This window comes from Lissotriton helveticus, chromosome 11 (genome assembly GCF_964261635.1).
Source record: "Lissotriton helveticus chromosome 11, aLisHel1.1, whole genome shotgun sequence".
NCBI classification, from domain to species: domain Eukaryota; kingdom Metazoa; phylum Chordata; class Amphibia; order Caudata; family Salamandridae; genus Lissotriton; species Lissotriton helveticus.
Genome location: NC_136072.1, coordinates 523,771,150 through 523,777,750, shown reverse-complemented (window position 1 = coordinate 523,777,750; position 6,601 = coordinate 523,771,150). Strand labels below are relative to the sequence as shown.

The window sequence follows — 6,601 nt, the reverse complement described above, 5'->3', positions numbered from 1 at the left end:
ATGTTCACAGAACGTGCTTGAAAGGTTTATCATCTTCCCCACGTCACTTCAGTTGTAAACATCTAAGTGTTATTGTTACGTTTTATAATAAGTACTGACGTGCTGTATCTCTTTCTGACACTATTTAATGGGTTTGTGCTCCAGCGATTTCGCTCTTGAGCGAGTCCTTCACCTAAAGTCTTTGGTTAAGGGTATAAACATTGGCAAACATAAACATCAGAGAACTAGTTCCTTCTCCTTTAAGAACCGAGAGTGGTGTTCAGTGCTTGCCTGATCGGCGAAGTTTAATGAGGAAGGCGGGGTCTATTCACGCTAGTAACACGTTTCCCCAAGCGCGTCGCAGTTCTCCTCACCTTAGCTTTCTTCTTCGCAGCGGCAATGCGTAGCTACAGACCTGACGTTATTCTTCTGCTATGCCAACCTTCAGCACACACTTCTTCACGATACGAATCTGAATACTTCACAGTTCGCACGCCTGAACGACTCTTTCTCCTGTCCTCCGCTTCACTAAGATCCGAAGCCAGCGCAGTCCTCACGTCGTTTACGAGGTAATATTTCTTGCTAACGTTTCTCACTGTCACGGGTTCTTTGTGGGAACTGTAGTGCCTCGTCGCCAAAATCGAGTGTAATAACTCGAAGGCACAGTTGAAGTTAACAAGAGTAATGTTTATTAACAGTTCCCACCAGCACGTCATAACACTCGCCAAGTACACATAAAATGGCCGTGTCCAACGCCACCAACTTTCACCACCTCTCGCGTGCCAGCGGGCAGCACGAGACCTATGCCTCAGGCGTCGCGTGCAGAGCGCGCAAGGTAGACAAGCCCACTACAAAGTTCTTAATGAAGTTTGAACTCACAGACAATCAGACGAGGAGCAGGTTAAATTCCGCAATGTTGCTGCCTATTTCTCATTTCACAAGGATTTTTACAAGATCATGAAAGAAATTCACCAGGTCTTGATCGTACTCAGCTATTAATTTTAGATCCTGATTCTTTACTCAGGATCTACAAGTGGAGCGATGTGTATGTACAGGAAACCTTCGAAGCCAGGAGAACAAACATAAATGAGGGGATTGGCTCTTCTCACCCAACTGTCAGTCCTGGAATATCATTGAGAATCACACACGAGGAAAAGTCCTGTTGGAGCGACATGCAGGTCCCAAAAGATGCTGAAGTCTGAAACACTTGCAGTTCATGTTCTCCCATTATCTTGGCTGCCTTCTTGGCACCAGAAGAAGAGCTAGAGCTGTATCCCATGAACCATCATGACTCTCAGCAAGAAGAGAGTAACCTACATCCATTAAGATTTCTATATGGCCGTAATGACCTGAGTTGGAGAAGAGAAGGCCAACAAACTGTGTGTTCAAGGGACCATCCTAGGCAAGAAGTCGGCCCTAAACCCAAAAGAGGCTCTGTGGTTGTCCCTACAGTTTTAGTAGTTACAGCAGATGAAGGCAAAGAGGTCAATTCCATGGGTGAAGACGACTGAAATAATTGAAAGATTAGCTAACAGTGATGTAAGCATATACCAGCCAATAGAGGTTGCAGTATTCAAACAAAGTGCCACAGGAAAGGCAACCAATGAAAGTTCAATGTGGGAGAAAAACTCCAAGGCGTTTCAAAACTTTCATCATGGGCCAAACCCTAGAAGTCGACAGCAGTCAAGAAACTTTACTGGAAACAAGGAGAGGTAAAGCCTCTGTGAGTAAAAGTGTTTTCAGTATCTCAGAACATCGGCCTTCACTCCCGGAAAGTCCCAGATCTAATGAATAACTGGAGAGCTGTTTGAGAAATTCACTGCTACTTTCCTTTCAAATGCACAATATAATCAAATGATGCACAGGGGGGGGGGTACTGATTTCGATAGAAGCTATCTTTAGAAGAGAGAGCTTGCTAGACACATGATGGCATATTCTGGAGCAGTGCTCTATGAGTGCACAGAGTGTGAAAAGAGGTTCCTTAAGAAGTCCAATCTAAAGAAGCATTATAGAACACACACAGGTGAAAGACCACATAATGCACTTTCTGTCACAAAAGATTCAGTCGGACAGATAATCTGAATCGACATATCAGAATTCATACTCGTCGAAGAAAGAGGCAGACCCTATGGATGTACTTAGAGCAACATGTTCTTTCTTTGGATAAGAGATCCTAACTAACCATTGGCAAAGCACTACGCTATGCTCATGTAGTTTGCGAAATTTCTGCTACTTCACACTATGCGAATTGCACGTAGCACAGTGCAAACACGCGTAGCATAGTGCCGCGGTCATTTTTTGCTTGCTCGCGGTCCTCAACGTCAAGTTGGCCACCGCAAGCAAGCAAAATGACATCCCGGTGAGACTTTTTCCTCGTTCGCGATCAGCAACATTAAATTGTCGATCGTGAGCGTGGAAAATAACCCTCCCGGTGAGATTCTCAACGTGGGGAGGTCAGGTTTCTCATTGCGAGTGGTCGCGTATGCTCACGACCGCTCGCGATGAGAAACTACCAGTCCACGTTGAAAAAGTTGCCGCTCGAGTAAAAATCTACTCGAATGGCAGAACACTTCAGCTCGCACTGTGCAAGATGCCGTTTTCAATGATTGCACAGTGCCGGATGCTTGTCCGCACTGTGCAATCATTGAAAACGGCATCTTGCACAGTGCGAACAGGCTTCTACGCAGTTTACATAGTGCTACGCGTAGCCCGCGTAGTGCGAAGTGCACTTTGCGGAGCTTCGCGTAGCTCTACTTCGCAAACTACGCCCAGCCCTAATCCTAACACAGAAAAAGCAAACAATGCCTCTGCAATTATATCCCCTTGCAGAGATAAAGAGCATCACCCTGAAGTAAATGAATCATATCACAAGAGGTATTAGGTGTCTGAGAACGAAGATATGCATGTTACAGGCCTCTGTAGATAAACTGACAAAGAGAACTGAGGAAAATTGAATTTTGCCTTGTCATGTGTCCCTACGTGTTCCCCATTATATGTAATATGTGCATGATTAATATGCATATGTTCCCTTGCCCGAATAAAGATGCAATTACAGTTGTGTCCAACGTTAGTATGCCAGTTATCCAGTCCTCGTGAAAGCAATGAGTATTAGGCCTATGTTGCCAACGTTTTACATTGTGCACGTTAATTCATCGAATTGTCCCCGTTTTCTAGGCCTCATAAGGGCCCGGCCACCAGATTCAAGCTCCAGTCTCCTGAACCCACTCCGAGGAGCGATGCAGCCCCTCCCGCATCCCTGACCCTTCGCTTACTCTCTGCCAAGCAGCGCGGTGCCCGGCCTGGCCTGCCTGCCTGTCTGCCAAGAATATGTTATGCCTCTAGTTATCAGTTCAGCTCCCCGTCTTCACATTCCTAAGCTAACGAACCGCATAAACATCTTCAGCTATAGTCTAGTCTTCCTGTCTCCATGCAAGAGAATTACTGAATTAATATCCATAGAAGATTCATAGCACACGCAATACAAGAAGAATATATGCATGCACCAGCCTTAGTGTCAAGTAGCCTTTGCCCTGATAACTTTTAGATTCTATCAACATGTACTCCAAACACGAGATATCAGATATGCTATAGGTACATGTCGTCCTGACATCCCAGACTTTAGTCTCCTCTTCTAGTGTAGAAGTCAGAGCCCCAGCTCTCTCTAGTTACACGTCATGGCCCGTTTGCGCGCACCAGTAGGTTAAAGGTTCCAGCTGCCCAGGTAGCCCCCTCCATGTATCCACCCATTTATGACACTTCTGTGACGTTTTCATCACATGTCTACGTGCACGCCCTGTGCACGCCTTCTTTGTACGTCCATGTGTTCTTATCTTACGTTTGTCACTTGTTACGCCTACTGTATTCAATGCAATTGTAATGTTTTCCTATATATACTATGTACTGTTGATGAGACGTTGCAGCTGCCATGCCATTCCATTCTGTTACAGGCTGTTCCGGTCCTGTCCCTTCCCTTGTGTCAAATTAAAGCCTGTTCAACTCAGATACCCCGGATCCTGCCTCTTATTTATTGAGCTATCTGTTTTAGTTAATGTATAGAAAAATAGTACCGGTAATTAATTATTTATTTACCACATAAATGGTGCCCGAATAGGTACGAGCCCCTTCCCCACGCGCCGGCGATGTAACGCAGGCCCCCTGACCCTTCTAAAGCCGTGACGGAACTCTACCGTGCACGTGCAGATATTTCTGCTTCATCAAGTCTCCCTCAGGCCCACGGAGGAGACAGAGACTGCGGTCCGGCATCCAGACGAGGCGGTGAGGAATGCGGTTCGTCCCGACCAGAGCCCAAGCCGAGAGAGCAAGGTCCGAGGTATCCGGAGGCCCACCTGTTTCCGAAGCCCGAAGGTCGAAGCGCATGCGTAGTAACCAGACGTCGTAGCAGTCCAGTCCAGTCCGAGGCCTTCAGTTCTGCTTCCCGGTGAGTACCGTTGCTGGGGGAGTATCTAGACGGGGTCATTAGTTCGTCTCCGGTCCGATGGGTTTGGGTACGCAGATCCAGTCCGACGTGTCCATCTAGGTGGATACGGTATGACGTGTCTCTTTATGAGACCGGTATGTTCTGTACTGTTTTAGCAGTGCATCCAGTAATTCTAGTAAGTCCGTTCTCGAGAAATTCAAGTATTGTGGTTTTCAGTGTATCAATGTATCAGGTAGTATTCTGTTCGAACTGTTATTAATGTGTTCTTGATGTCGTGGTATGAATGATTGTTTTGCTATTCCTTATTGTGGTAATTGTATATTTTTGTTCAAGTTCTAGTACGGTTCAAATATGCCGCTGTTTTCTAAGTTACGTCAGATAAAAACCAGAAAAGGGTTACTCGAAGAATCAGTACCTGTCCCTCCCAGGGACAGTCCTGGACATTTTATGTATCACAAGCATGGCTTAGATGCCATACTGTATCTAGATTTATGGGTGGATTACACCAAACATCTTGAAGAGAAATATAGATGGCCTGTATCAGGTACATGGGATGCCGAGTGCATCATGCGAGTAGAAGAAGCATTATGGAAAAAGAAAGCCAGACAGTCCCAGAAAGATGCCATAGAGTTATGGCGTAAAGAATCTCATAAAAGAACCGAGAAAGAATTCAGAAAAGCAGAATTAAGTAGAGAATCCTCTGAAAAAGCCCAAGAAAGGGTATTAATCGAAGAAGGTGAACGAGTTAGAGCAGAACAGTCAGACAGGCAGAGAAATGCCCTTATTAAAGGTATGTATCCTCTTCTCGCCGAGGGTTTACCGAAGGCGACCCCGGAAGCACTCCATAATTTGCCGCCACCCTTGGTCCCGACTAAGCTGCGTCATAAACCGACTGCAGCCGAAATTTTTCTTTCTTCCTATTTAGACGACACTGTTCCCGAATATGCTAACACTAATCCTATCCCGCCAGTCCAGGTTCAAGTTCAGCCCCCTGTTAATGTAATTACTGTACCCCCAGTCGTTGGTCCTGTCCATGCGCCAGTCCCCCAGGATCAACCCACATTACGTATCCCTACTGTACCAGTCATGTTACCAGCAGCCGCACACCCAGTATTAATTGACGATTCCAGTTCAGGAGGGGCAGGGGGAGGTGCTCCTACCACCCCGCCTCAAACAAAGAGCCTGACGCTGAGAGATGCAGCATTACAGCGTACGCCAAAAGTGGCTACGTTTGACGCCCTCAAGAAGTTCCTTACTGATTGTAGATATGATCCAGTGCCAGGCGAAGATCACATGATATTATATTCCGTACGTTTACGACGAGTTGCAAACTTCTTGATCACCATATCAGATATGAAAGAACATTTAGACAGAATATATCATTTTATCCGAACAGGGGAGAACCCAGGAAGTATTCACGAGGCTATGGCACACAGAAAAGTCGAGATTCAAGGCATGATTTTGCAATTTCTGATAAATTGTTTAATAAGAGAACAGGATCGTCCTGATAAAAGTCCAGAAGAAATGAAAGTCCTGACAAAATGGAGTGACAATATAGCAGACGGAAAACACAAGACACAAAATAGTATAGAAACCATGTACAGAAAGATGCGGAAAGAAATTATAAGTATACACGAGAAAGAGAAAGCAAGAATAGTAGCAGACAAAGAGAATGATTCTTCAAACGAAGATGTAGACACCGAGAATCCCAGCAGAATAGCGTATGTAGGTAGAACGAGACTTTCCGATAGACACACACGCCTAGATTACAAGAAAGCTTTTCCTTCTCCCGTACCAGAACAATGTTCTCTTGAACAAGTATTCCAGGCTACAGATAAAATTCTGAAAATCCGAATAGGTTATAGTGAACTTAGTACCATGCATGAACAAGAACTAGCCCGATCAGCGGTCCGATGGGTTAGTGACTCTGCCACGTTTTCAGATGAAATAGTGGCTCAAATGTTTCTGAAATTGCCCCCAGCCGAGCAGCGACTGGTGGGTATGTACATGATCCAGCACCTCATCACACTGTACGAGAGTCAGCATTCTGATCCAGGTCCATTATATAATGTATTAAACGAGTTACTCTCAAACAGATGGAAAGGTCTAGGTACCGATTTAATCAACGTCATTTTAGAACAGCGCCACAAATACAGAACGTTCCTGACTTCGCATTTTGTTCCA

General features: G+C 45.3%; 1 pseudogene; it reads left to right on the top strand.

Annotated features, from left to right (window-relative positions):
- The first annotated feature begins 378 nt into the window (after nucleotides 1-378).
- LOC144790837 (uncharacterized) lies at nucleotides 379-2,156 on the top strand (annotated as a pseudogene).
- Nucleotides 2,157-6,601: the final 4,445 nt, after the last annotated feature.